At 41.0% G+C, this 14360-nt stretch overlaps 1 non-coding gene across 1 annotated transcript; it reads right to left on the reverse strand.

Annotated features, from left to right (window-relative positions):
• Nucleotides 1-1164: 1164 nt before the first annotated feature.
• Nucleotides 1165-1237, reverse strand: TRNAN-AUU (transfer RNA asparagine (anticodon AUU)). The gene has a single exon. It is a non-coding gene; the product is annotated as a tRNA-Asn (tRNA).
• Between the last annotated feature and the right edge of the window lie 13123 nt (nucleotides 1238-14360).

Consider the following 14360-nt stretch of genomic DNA (forward strand, 5'->3'; position numbering starts at 1 on the left):
GCTCCCGGGTGGGCTCGAACCACCAACCTTTCGCTTAACAGAGGAATGCGCTATCCCATTGCGCCACGGAAGCTTAGACAAATATTGATCGTCAAGTATTGTGGAAAAATATGTACTTTTAACGTTACTTCTAAGACTTCAAAACAACGCTCCTGGGTGGGCTCGAACCACCAATCTTCCGGTTAACAGCCGAACGCGCTAACCATTGCGCCACGAAAGCTTAGGCGAAGAACGGTCGTCAAGACTTGTGGAAAAATATTTCCTTTTTACGTTACTTCTTAGACTTCAAAACAACGCTCCTGGGTAAACTCGAACCACCAACCTTTCGGTTAACAGCGGAACGCGCTAACCATTGCGCCACGGAAGCTTAGGGAAAGAATAATCGTCAAGTATTGTGGAAAAACATTTCCTTTTTACGATACTTCTAAGACTTCAAAACAACGCTCGAACCACCAACGTTTCGGTTAAAAGCCAAACGCGCTAACCATTGCGCCACGGAAGCTTAAGCAAGAATGGTCTTCAATTATTGTGGAGAAATATTTCCTTTTAACGTTACTTTTAAGACTTCAAAACAACGCTCCCGGGTGGGCTTGAACCACCATCCTTTCGGTTAACAGCCTAACACGCTAACCATTGCGCCACGGAAGTTTAGGCGAAGAATGTTCGTCTAGTATTGTGGAAAAATATTTCCTTTTTACTTTACTTCTAACACTTCAAAACAACGCACCCGGGTGGGCTCGAACCACCAACCTTTCGCTGAACAGAGGAATGCGCTATCGCATTGCGCCACGGAAGCTTAGACAAAGATTGATCGTCAAGTATTGTGGAAAAATATTTCCTTTTAACGTTACTTCTAAGACTTCAAAACAACGCTCCTGGGTGGGCTCGAACCACCAATCTTCCGAATAACAGCCGAACGCGCTAACCATTGCGCCACGGAAGCTTAGGCAAAGAACGATCGTCAAGTATTGTGGAAAAATATTTCCTTTTTACATTACTGCTAAGATTTCCAAACAATGCTCCCGGGTGGACTCGAACCACCAACCTTTCGGTTAACAGCCGAACGCGCAAACCATTGCGCCACGGAAGCTTAGGCGAAAAACGATCGTCAAGTATTGTGGAAAAATATTTCCTTTTTACGTTACTTCTAAAACTTCAAAACAACGCTCCCGGGTGGGCTCGAACCACCAACCTTTCGGTTAATAGCCGAACGCGCTAACCATTGCGCCCCGGAAGCTTAGGGAAAGAATAATCGTCAAGTATTGTGGAAAAACATTTCCTTTTTACGATACTTCTAAGACTTCAAAACAACGCTCGAACCACCAACCTTTCGGTTAAAAGCCAAACGCGCTAACCCTTGCGCCACGGAAGCTTAAGCAAGAATGGTCTTCAATTATTGTGGAGAAATATTTCCTTTTAACGTTACTTTTAAGACTTCAAAACAACGCTCCCGGGTGGGTTTGATTCACCATCCTTTCGGTTAACATCCTAACACGCTAACCATTGCGCCACGGAAGTTTAGGCGAAGAATGTTCGTCAAGTATTGTGGAAAAATATTTCCTTTTTACTTTACTTCTAACACTTCAAAACAACGCTCCCGGGTGGGCTCGAACCACCAACCTTTCGCTTAACAGAGGAATGCGCTATCGCATTGCGCCACGGAAGCTTAGACAAAGATTGATCGTCAAGTATTGTGGAAAAATATGTACTTTTAACGTTACTTCTAAGACTTCAAAACAACGCTCCTGGGTGGGCTCGAACCACCAATCTTCCGGTTAACAGCCGAACGCGCTAACCATTGCGCCACGAAAGCTTAGGCGAAGAACGGTCGTCAAGACTTGTGGAAAAATATTTCCTTTTTACGTTACTTCTTAGACTTCAAAACAACGCTCCTGGGTAAACTCGAACCACCAACCTTTCGGTTAGCAGCGGAACGCGCTAACCATTGCGCCACGGAAGCTTAGGGAAAGAATAATCGTCAAGTATTGTGGAAAAACATTTCCTTTTTACGATACTTCTAAGACTTCAAAACAACGCTCGAACCACCAACCTTTCGGTTAAAAGCCAAACGCGCTAACCCTTGCGCCACGGAAGCTTAAGCAAGAATGGTCTTCAATTATTGTGGAGAAATATTTCCTTTTAACGTTACTTTTAAGACCTCAAAACAACGCTCCCGGGTGGGCTTGAACCACCATCCTTTAGGTTAACATCCTAACACGCTAACCATTGCGCCACGGAAGTTTAGGCGAAGAATGTTCGTCAAGTATTGTGGAAAAATATTTCCTTTTTACTTTACTTCTAAGACTTCAAAACAACGCTCCTGGGTGGGCTCGAACCACCAATCTTCCGGTTAACAGCCGAACGCGCTAACCATTGCGCCACGGAAGCTTAGGCGAAGAACGATCGTCAAGTATTGTGGAAAAATATTTCCTTTTTACGTTACTTCTTAGACTTCAAAACAACCTTGTGCCTTCGCCCCACCTTCCGCGATTTCTACTTCCGACTCCATTTCCCTATAGCTTTCGAACCAAGCTTTATTATTACAAAAGTGGTGGGTTGCCCCGGTGTCGAGGACCCAATCTTCTGTACTCTTGACTACAATTAGTGTTGAGGCAAAAAATGCTTTCCTTCCGTCCCTTTTACTTTCCCTTGTCTCAGTTCGTTTATATTGCCTCGTATTCCGACAATCTCTAGCGTAATGTCCCTCTTCATTACAATTGTAACATCGTCTAGGAGTTTCTTGTCTTCTAGATCTAGATGTACTTCTATGCCTACTATTATGACGCCCTCTGGATTTGTTTCTTGCCAAAGAAGAAAAACCTGCCTGTGTTTGCTCCTTGAACTCGGCTACTTCTAATCGTTTTTGTCTATCATGTTCCGCTATTAGTAATGCCTTCACATTGTCAGGGTAAAGTCCGAGTCCTTCCAATGATACGCTAACGATGATACTTGATTATATTCAGCAGGTAATTTAACAACATTTGAAATGCGATTTCTTCATTTGTGAGTGATAGGCCTGCGTCAATAAGTTCTTCTGCAATACTGGTAATTTTCGCCAAATGTGATGCCATTGATTCCTTATTAGAATATCGGCATTCTAGAAACGCCTCTCGCAACTCTGCCTTCCTCGCCTTTGATTTGGGTTCATAAATTTTAGCAAGCTCGTCCCACGCCCCTTTTGCTGTCTTTTGTTTCGCTATCAACCTTTTATTTGAATCGCTAATGGCTAGGGTTATTTTCGACAACGCTCTTTCGTTTCGTCTCTGATATGATTCCTTTTCCGTTGCCGTGGCCGTGGCTGTGTTTGCTGGCTCTACTACCGTACCCTCAACTATGCCCCATAATCCAAAATCTAGCAAAGCTGCTCGGATATTCATTTTCCATGAGTCGTAATTGCCATCTCGTAATTTACGAAATGAAAATGAATTATTCGAAGCACCATACTCCTCTTCGTCGTCGGACATCTTAACTGATTACTAATATCATATATTCTATTGTCTTATATAAATTGTCTTATACTCATACCATACTACTATTATTCTTATTGTAAGTAACGTATAGTTATTGTCATTGTTCAAGAGTCTCCTATCACAGTCTTATTTGTTGCAATTCGTTACCTTGTTAATCTTCAATCTACAGTTGAACCTTACTCCAGTCAATGTCACTCCTAGGTCACGTGTATCATCCTTGTTGCTCGCTTTCGGTTATGTCCGTTCCTGCTTTCATCATGTCCAAGGCCCGATTTTTGTCTTGTATATCGCACACGGATACTATCGCCTCAATGTTCCCGACACATGCTGGCTACCGTAGATGAACTCCGCGATGTTATAAATTCTAACTCACCACTAGATTATTGGTAACCACGCTATGCTACCATGTTGAATTGTTATGTTAACGTTACCAATAATCATAGCCGACTTTGCATTAAATTAGTTTATTAATAAAGTTAATATAAATGATTATCTCTAATTAGTACATAACTGTCGCGGTTATTTAATACGTTATTCCACCGTATAATAGTTATTATATATATCTTTCATTTCATTAATACACGAACCGGCCTCAACACAGGTTTTCTTTCTAGTAACTTGCTTAACCATCGTGTAGCAGCCGACAGAAAAATAATTGACCTCCTTATCACATCAGTGTTACAAGTATAGATTAGATAACAAGAATTGATGCCTACTGATAAGAATAGATAAGGAAATACTTTTAGAATATTGACCTATTATAACAGTCTCGGGCGCACGCGCTTGGCTTTTCCGCTAGATACCGTGAGTGACGTAGCGAGGAGAAAAAGCCGCCAAATATTTTCTCCGCAAATTTGCTTTTTCCCCCAAAATTCAAGTTTTCGAAGTGTTTTTTCTGTGTTTTCCCTCATATTTAAATATTTATTAAGTATATTTTTGGAATCAGAAGAGTTTAAACTCTCAAAAAAGTAAGGTTTTTTTAAATTTGAGATAATTTTTAAATCAGTTCGGTATTCCTTTAATAAATTTTCCATTTAAAATCATATTCCATGACAAAAAGTATAAAACTAAATTCGCTTACTGGTTTTTCGCGTCAGCGTTTGAAAAGTGTATGTGCGTTCAGCAACCACTACCAAGTACTAGGTTTAGTGCCGGATTGTAATTTTTATACGGAACCGGTAACGGAATGGTACACCTAGCTGAACGTTCTTAATGAAACCAGGCAATACGGTAAATTTAGTTTCTACATTTATAAACCTTTCTCCGTGGTTTTAAAGCAAAAATATAAGACAAATCAAACAACAACAGTCAGACTTACAATATTTCTTCTTTTTTCTCGAATAACGACTTATATAGCAGGAAACAATCACAACTACGTAATAATTTTAAAAGTGGCGGTATAGCAAGTTTGTCCTGTTTCAAGCGACATCTCTAGAAAAAGGTGTTAGTACAGACAATATATGCATGTAGTAGTCTCTAGTATAAGCTAGACATGTAAATCATAAAGCCATTGTCATAGCCTTCTCAATAAAGCCTAATACTTTTGCTCATTAACTTAAATATATTTTATTGACTTTCAAATATAACATGGTGTCAGAAGTGTGCCATTAGTTTCCGCATTATTTTGCCCAGTGTTCGCGCAATTGTTTTTTGCCGTCTCCACCTCTAGCGTCGTACTCGTTCCAAACTGGCCAAGGCTTCACGTTCCCATTGTTTTCCGTTGTTGCGTCATATTTCAATATGGCTCAACCAACCATCCCTGCTAACCCAGCCCCGACATTTCAAGTTAGTTCTCTGGAACCATATTCTTTTTCTACACCGGGTGAGTGGTCTCGGTGGATAAGGCGTTTAGAACGGTTTCGCACCGCGACTGGCCTCAGCAAAAATTCAGAAGAACAAATAAGTGCTCTTATTTATATGATGGGGATCAGGCCAAAGACATCCTTCTGCCATTTAACATGTCAGCAGCTGATGCCAAGATTTACGCCACAATTTTGGCCAGATTTGAAGGACATTTCGTTCTCGAAAAGAACGTACCATACCTTCGTGAAGTTCGTGCCCGTTTCTTCTCTCGTTTTCAAAAGGAGGGTGAAGTTGAAATTAGAACCTCTCCGTGACATACGTCACTCGGAGAGGTAAAAATAAAAGGAGACAAACAAGTGATAACATGTGTTAATACTTTAATTTATTTAAAAACCAAATGAAAGATAAGTTTTAATTGTTCATCCAACTGAATTTGAACAGGTAATAATTGCCGATAAGCAAAATATCTAGAACGCATAAAAATAAAATCGTCACCAGGCTTAGTTTTCAGGTCACTTGAAGCAACAAAATCCTCGTAATGGCCTGCCTATCTTATTTGAAAGCTGAATGCCTACTCATGAATGGTATATCCTCATTTTCGTCACTAGTGTCGTCTACATAAGCAAGTGATGTCCAACTAAGGTTTTTTTAATTTGGCCCCAGTTGAGTATTTATAGCCCGCCGAGGTAATTCTACGGGCCCACCTATAAGTTGGCCTTAAAGATGAGATCAAAACTTTTATGGAAGAGAAAGGAAAGGAAGTGGCAGAATTTAATGATGAAAAATGGATTTGTGATTTTGCCTTTCTAAATGAGCTTAACTCGCGTATGCAAGGCAATAACCAACTAATCAGTTCTATGTTCGAACATATCACGTCTTTTGAAGTTAAACTCAGATTGTGGGAAAATCAGTTGAAAGTCAAAAATTACATTAACTTTCCCACATTATCGGGTCTGAAGCGCGTCATTACCCCCCAGGAATACCCAAAATTAGTATCGAGGCTTAGAGAAGAATTTTCACTTCGATTCCAGGATTTCAGAGAAAACAAACTATTTCTCGATATCTATTCACGTCCGTTTTCTCAGGATGTTGAATCTGTACCACAGAACCTACTAATGGAAATTATTGACATGCAATGTGATTCAAGACTGAAAGAAAAATTCAACAAAACGGAGCTCATTGAGTTCTACAAACGTATGTAACTAATGAAAAATATCCAGAAATTCGCGAAAACGCTCTATTTATGAGCTCACTGTTTGGTAGAACATTCATTTGTGAGCAAGTGTTTTCAAGAATGAAACAGACCAAAAGCAAGGGTAGAAATCGATTGTCGAATAGTCATCTTGAAAATTGCCTGCGTATTTCAACTTCTAAACTGGATTCCAATATTGATGAGATAATTAAACAAAAGAAATGTCAGGTTTCTCACTAAAACTGGTAAAAACAATTGTAAAATTTATCAAATAAATGAAAAATGGTGAATTTTTATTGTGTGGCCCGCTTGATGGTCTCTAATTTTGAATTTGGACCACCGCGAATAAAGGTTGAACATCCCTGACATACGCGAAGTAGGCTGGCCCAACCATATCTAAATCTAAACGATTCAGTTGAAATTTTCTCCAATCCACTACGCATTCCAAATCCGGTGTTAAGGGTAATGGTAGCATTGAAAATTTTAAGATAATAAACCCGCACATTTTGGCTATATTCGATTCAATGGGACATGCGTTCTAATGGGATTCGGCCCAATGGGCCAGCAGCGGATAGGCAATTGAAAAGGGAGCTAGGTTTGGTTAGAGCAACGCCTGACACTAGCGCTGTGGCAGCGGATATTGGAAGTTTTTCACCAAACCCTAGTAAAATCCGCGCCATTTTGTTGTTTGAGGAGTAGAGGTCTAACAAAATAATTTTTGTAAATATCACTCTGGTATTGTTTAAAAAGTTTTGTTTAACTTTAAGCAAAAACGGATTTATGTAAGAAAAACGTTGAACGTAGCAAATTCCCTACCCATCCTCGACTACTACTGTGTATGTGATGCTTATAATTTCAAAACTCGCGCTCGCCATCTATCGGCCTTATTCTCTTATATTTTGGGCTTTAAATATAGATACTGCATAAGGCAAGTAAATATTAATAATAACTTATAAATGTACTACAATAATAATTTGAGTACAAAGAAAGAAAAACCAGATACTTAAAGTGAATATTTAAAGAAACATCAATTATTTATATATTCTTAACTTTAAAACTAAATTCCACTAAATCTGGAGTTATATCGCATTGTTGTCCACTTTGTTTTTTACCACTGGCGCCATTTCGAAAAAATAAATAAAAAATTACTTAACCACGAAAATAGAGATAAGAATGACACTTTCGACCACTAGAAGTCGCTATATACAAAACTTGTGGGTGGAGTTTAAAATATAAGCAGACGAAGTTTCTCAATAAAGTATGCAATGATGGTCCTAGAGGCTAAAGATATGAGCCGACGTTCTTAGTACATAAATCCGTTTTTACCTCTCCGAGTGACGATGACGTCACGGAGAGGTATTACACTGGACGTGTGGGTGTATTAGCCGGTCACCGGGTTCGCAGTTGGCATATCAGAGCAAACGTGTTCGCAGTTAGTAGTTTTTGGCTTCTACTCCCAACGTTAGGATCAAGAAGTGCGTGGCGATCGGCTAGGGTTACAAGAAACGTCTAGCCTCCCAATTGCAGGGCTTCAACCAAAAGTTCATGCAATTGCGGATTTATTATCATTTATTGTCAATCAGTCGCCTTATATACCCTAAATTTCCAAAAATTGTTAAAGAGGCTTACGCTAGAATTCAAACGTCAACAACAGCTATGTTTAAAATTATTTTAGGAATTAAGTTTCTTAAAATGACATCAGTAGAATTACGTTAAACTACTGACGACTAAAGTAATTAATATCAATTATATTTTCGTAATTATTTAAGAATAACCTCTTAATTGCGTCTCGAATCGGAGAGGTTTATTTTGGTTTACCAACTTGTATATTGATATATTTATCAATATTGGTTAAGCTTAAGATTAATCATAGTCCTCTTCTTGATGTTGAGCCTCTCTCTCTATGTTCATTTGCAGTGTCTACAAATTGAAGAACAGACTGGACCAGTTTTACGGCATTCACATTTCAATTCACAGACTTCCTTGCATTTACGAGAGATCATCTGCAAGAGCTCACCTGGAGCAGGTTGTAGAGTGGTAATGATTGGTTTGAGTTCAGAACTTCAGATCCTACCTGTCTCCAACCCAGGGTTGGCACGCTGGTATCCAGTCCGGTTTTATCCACCTGGATTAAACCGGTTTAAACCACGATGAAAAAGCCAGTGGATTTTTCAAAACATAATAAAAGAGTACAGTGCAGTCACCATAAAGTGAGATGGAAGGAAACGTTTGACCCACATGCCTTTACCTCTTTATTTCAACGAAATGGTCGATTCCCATATGTTGTGGGTTAGTTTGACGCGCCCTTCTCCCACTGCCCATCCGAAACTCGTGATACTGAGTTGAATTTTTCGCAACGCTATATTTTTGGGTCGGACCGCGCATTTAGAAAAATCTTTATCAGACCCTGTCCTATTGAAGATCACAAAAAGCCTACCCGGGCCCGACCCTAGCTGCCCTTTTGAAGACCACAAAAAGCCTACCCGGGCCCGACCCTAGCTGCCCTATTGAAGATCACAAAAAAGCCTACCCGGGCCCAACCCTGCCCCATTGAAGATAATAAAAATGTCTACCCGGGTAGACGGAATGATAACCCTACCCGACTCGACCAGCAAAACATTTTAAGTAATTTTCTAACTAAACCACACCTAGGATTTTCCGACCCGATATGGGTCGGGTTGGATTGAAAAATCCTGATTAAATCAGGGGCCCTACTCATCTCTAAGGAAATGTCTATAGTTTTATCAACTTTTATGTACAATAAAAATTATTCTCAATTAGACGGTCTAGCAGAAGACAACTAGCGCGCTAAATGTAAAAAGAAGTGCTAAAATTAGACACTAGAGAGTAGTTTAAAAAAAAGCCAGATAAATCCAATAAAATCCGGTTTAAACCTGCAAAAAACCATACCAGTGGCTTTTTCAAGAAAAATCCGGATTTTTGCCCACCCTGCTCCAACCCCATTCTCTAGCATTTAGGCTGCTTCAAAGGCACGTTAGAACTTGGTGATAAACTATTTGAATGCTGCTTTGCTGTCGCACTTGTTGGTGGAAGAGAAGCTAATTCAAAAGCTCAATTCTATAATCTTCATTTAAAGTATACACTTGGTTATGTAAACTTCGTTTCACACGCTTGAACTCAACTTTAGCCGTATTGACAAGTGTGGGCGAACAATGGTATATATTTAAAGATTAGGTTTTATGATGATACAAAGGCTGTTTTACCCTCTCCCGTTCTAAACATTATAGCTCAGGTCAGAATAGAAACAAAATTTGTCAGTAATAGGAACTATATGCTTAATTTTGGAAATGTATTCTGAAAATAGAAACCATAAAAACTTTAAATCTCCAATTTTTTATATGAGTCTAATCTTCAGGGTCAAATTGTGAACTTCCGGTTAGTTGTAGGGCAAAATATGTTTAAAGATGAATTATGTGTTTGAAGGTATTCTACAAAGGAAGCCTAATAACGTGTTAATTGGCTAAGTAAAACCGGAGTTATTAAACGTTTTTTCGATTTTGTCCGCCATTTTCCAATATGGCGGAAATTCCTCCAATGGGAGAGTGTGGGAGACCACACCACGTTAAAGAGCGCCCAAACATCTATAAGATCTGAAATTTTCCGCTTTGTTTCAATGTGTTCCGGGTTAAAACCTATTTTTCCTGTACTATATCGCCTTTTTATAAATTTCAAGCTGTTTTAGGTTTGGGAAATGGTTTGAAAATGATATTTACCATGTCCGGTTTTGTTATATACTTAGAGTTACTTCAACAATTAAAAAAACAACGCTTCTTATAGTTAACCATGGCAGAAATTCAAACATGACCTTCCCATTCCAGTTCAAAGCCGGTTTTTAAATTTGACGTAAGCGCGCGGACACCACGACGGTTGGCAGAGTCAGCGCCGGAGAGACGAGTTTAGCCACGAAGCGAACGAACGTGCCTATTCACTTTAATACAGCCTGTCAAGTTCCCTCCTCCCTGCCAATCGATCTTGCCCGCTCGGACCGGTATTTATATACTTTCGTTCTCTCTCCTACTATGTCTGGAACCCTCTTTCACCAAGCGGCTGTAGAGGAAGAAGTATAGTATCGGGCTGGCATGCCGTAGGTCCCGCGTTCGAATCCCGGTGAAGGTGGAGAAAAAAAAATATTATGAATTTAAAAATCGTTGACAAAAAAATTATGGAGCTAGCGCCACCTAGAAGTGGTTTTACGAAGTACTATTTAAAAATAACGAACGAAACATCTTCTTCTTCTCCTTCTTCTTCTTCTACACACCATGTCAAACTAATAGCCCATTCTTCGCCTAAAGCTACAATCAAAAGAGCTACGGTCAGAGAGCTATTCCGAATACCCTTGCCTGAAATTAAGTATTTAATTATAATTAAGCTTTAACGAGGCTTACAATCTCCTTGAGTTTTCCTCGAGTTTTTCCAGGCTTGTATGAACTCCGCATATTTTATCGGAACATTGTTATTCGTTGCTGCAAAAGTTGTAAAACCCTACGCCATAAGAAGCATGGTGGCTGTACACTTTAACAATCATTGGGAGTAGAAAGATACGATAGACCACCCTCAACAAGACCCAAGAACAATTTTTGAAACAACGCAAAATTGAAACAAGACGTTAAGGGTTTAAATAAGCTTTGAGTACTTGAATTAAAGGTCAAGATTGGTTTGTCTCCTTTGTTAAGAGGAATTCACCTCCGTACCCACGAAATTAACTACGTCAAAAATCTTCCTCTAACTATATGATTCATTGAAATCCGTTGAAGAATTGCAGTGTCAGTGCCTAAGGAGAAAGAAACATTCAAAAGTAGATGGGAATAAACGATTCACATTCGAAAATATTTATTCATTCTGTTTTTTCGCTTAAGAAAGAACCACCATTCCCCTTTATTCGACGTGTTTCATCTCATTTTTCACTTCATTTTTTTGTTGTTAAAGGTGGGTTTTTTAGACGCTGATATCAAGTGTATAGTAGTTCTAAATAATTAGGCCAAAAAACATTGGCTTACAAGAAGAGGTCACGTGTCAGGGGAAGCAGGTTTTTAAAAGAGCGGAAACGACTTTTTTAAGAATGTGAATTTTTTTTGATTGACCAACGATAGCGGCGATATTCGTGAGATAAGAATCGAGGCGAAGTTTCCTCGAGACTAAAATTGAGACTAGAAAGTCTCAAGTTTCCTCGAGACTAAAATTGAGACTAGAAAGTCTCAAGTTTCCTCGAAACTAAAATTGAGACTAGAAAGTCTTTCTGAGCTTGACGCTTTTGTTCACGATTGCCATTATGAATCCTCTTACTTCCTTTTCCGTTGGAGACGAATTTCACTCGTTCCAGGATTTCAAGACCCGTTCGGGTGAGTTGTTTAAACGCCATAATTTAGTTATTCGTAGAAGCTCGCTCATGAAGTCGCGAAAAGGCCAGTACGAGAAGGATACTTACGTTTGCGCGCATTACCGAGCGACTAGCGCTAATAGGAAAATCCACAATGCAAGTAATTGCAAGTTAAGCTTTACATTGAAACGGATTAGAGGCGCTTATCGCGCGTGGGCCATGGCCATGGCGAATTTAGTTCATAATCATGACCTAGTTTCTTCTACGTCAGTTTTGCCCGTTTTCCACTCGAGCCTCTTAGCGCCGCTGATATTTCCTCAGGCTCAAATATCATAGAACCTCACGATTTAACTGTCAGGCAAAAGACCGACACCCTAATTGCCACGCGGGTTCTCGAGCGGGTAGTTAGCCATGAGGGGTTGGAGGAATACGAGGTCTTGCTCTCCTTTTCGGGTCAGCTAGATTAGGGGGAAAAGTTAAGAAACTTGCTAAGTACTAAAGGGCCCCCGTCGGATTCTTCCGAAATTGAAGTCTTAGAGGACCGGACCGCGGTTAAAAGCGCCCCTCTCTTACGAAAGGAAGTGGAAATACTCAACAGCCCTGACGGTTTGTATTCGAATACCATTATCGATGTCTTTTGCCAATTAATAGCGAATAGTTTTCCCGACAAACGGGTCTTTCAACCCACTGTCTTGGGCCAGGGCTTGCATTTGCGAACAGTACGTGACGATATGTTTAATTGCGGATCACTGGATGGTTATCTCGACAGTTGGTTGTGTCGAGAGAACTGTCCGGATTTTAAATACTTCACCCAGCTTCTTTTCGAACAAAGCGTATTACCAGATATGCAATATCGTCAAGTATCCGGGCCCTGTCTTAAACGTGGAGTTTGTCAGGGTACAGCATCAACAAGACGTCCTTAACTGAGGTCCCTTGTCCTTAGGATTTGCCTACGCCTTAGCTAAGGGATTGAATCCCAGCGCTGTAACCTTTGACAAAGCCAAGCTGCGATCCTACATCAGAGCGTGCCTAGGGGGAACCGGCTTCTCCGGGAGCCGCCCAGCCCCTTTGAAATCTCTTCGGAAATTACGGACGTAGTGGTACTTCGTAGGGTCTCAATTCCGTCCACATTGCCTAGAGATTATTGAGTAGCGACATGAAACGCGAGATCGGTCCTTCCTACGTTCGTCAGGTTTGCCGGTGCTAGCTTTGGCTTTTCCGCGCAGCCTAATATTTGTTAAGCTTGACTTGCCCTCACGTGTCGGGAGAGTTGGCGCACTCCTGTAAGCCAATCATCTGGGCGACGAAGTTTGAGGGGAATACGACACGTGTCGGCGATCCTAGCCTTACAGGTGCCGACTGCCCCGTGTCCGCCTCAGGTGACACGACCCAACCACCCCCTCTCGTCACCTCCCAAGTAAGCTTAAACTACTTCCTTTTCTCGAGGCTCCCATCGGGCTGCGGCAGCGCGTACTTATCAAAGTACAAACCCTCACAAGAGTGTGAAAGGAGCTTATTAATATATACCGTTTGGTTGCCTGGTGGTTAAGCTTCCTGCTCTGCGTTGCTTCAAAAGCATTAGAGTTACCATTTCAGGGTTCGACTTCCAAGCAACGGCATTATTTGTAAATCGCGTCGGCGGGCGAATAATTGCGAGCGAAAGTGTGAAAGTCGTTCAAGTCAGTAGAGTTGGCGCACTCCTGTAAACCAAGCATCTGGGCGACAAAGTTTGAGGGAATACGACACGTGTCGGCGATCCTAGCCCTCCAGGTGCCGACTGCCGGAGGTGACATGACCCAACCGCCCCCTCTCGTCACCTCCCAAGTAAACCTTAACTACTTCCTTCCCATTGAAATTCAATATTAACGTTCAGTTGCCTGGTGGTAAAGCGTCCTGCTCTGTGTTGTTCATCGGCATGAGAGTAACAATTTCAGGGGTCGTCTTCCAACCAACGGCACTTTTGGCTTCGCCATACCCCCCCCTTCCGAAAAACGCCCGCTACGCTTGCGTTGCCAGTCCTTTGGTGAGCCTAGACACTGCAACTGAGGGGCAAGTTCTTAGGTAGTTTATATACCGCCATGGTTCGGATACATCTTGAGAATGGCCGAACCCCGTCAAGGCGTAGGAACAGTAAGCCTAGCTGGCGTCGGTAATGCCCGGTTTTCTAAAAAAATTAGCGCGCGTTTCTTGCGAAATAACTCGAGGCGGCTCGATGCAATGTGAATGTATTTGACCCTTCCTTTAGAAGTGATTTCCGTCCAGATTTCATGGCGGCCTGCGCTCTAATGTAGAACCTTAGCCCAACTTCTTGCGTCTTGTCGAAGGTTATACGCTAACTAACTCGTAGGACATATCCTGTCGATGAGTACCGCGGATATGGTTGTCGATTGCGTATCTGGTAGTATACCTCGTGTGGTTTAGTATTCAAAGGTCTGATAGATGTCTGACTCCCTGGCGTACAGCGTAGGATTTATGTCAAGATCACTTGAAAATCCCTCATCTGAAGATGTTGTACGAGTCAAGAGAGTTTTTCGCTACATAGCAGGTACCCTGGACC

Source organism: Phalangium opilio, unplaced genomic scaffold, assembly GCF_054372755.1.
Source record: "Phalangium opilio isolate 3A_F unplaced genomic scaffold, DU_Popi_V2 ptg000043l_1, whole genome shotgun sequence".
NCBI classification, from domain to species: Eukaryota; Metazoa; Arthropoda; class Arachnida; order Opiliones; family Phalangiidae; genus Phalangium; species Phalangium opilio.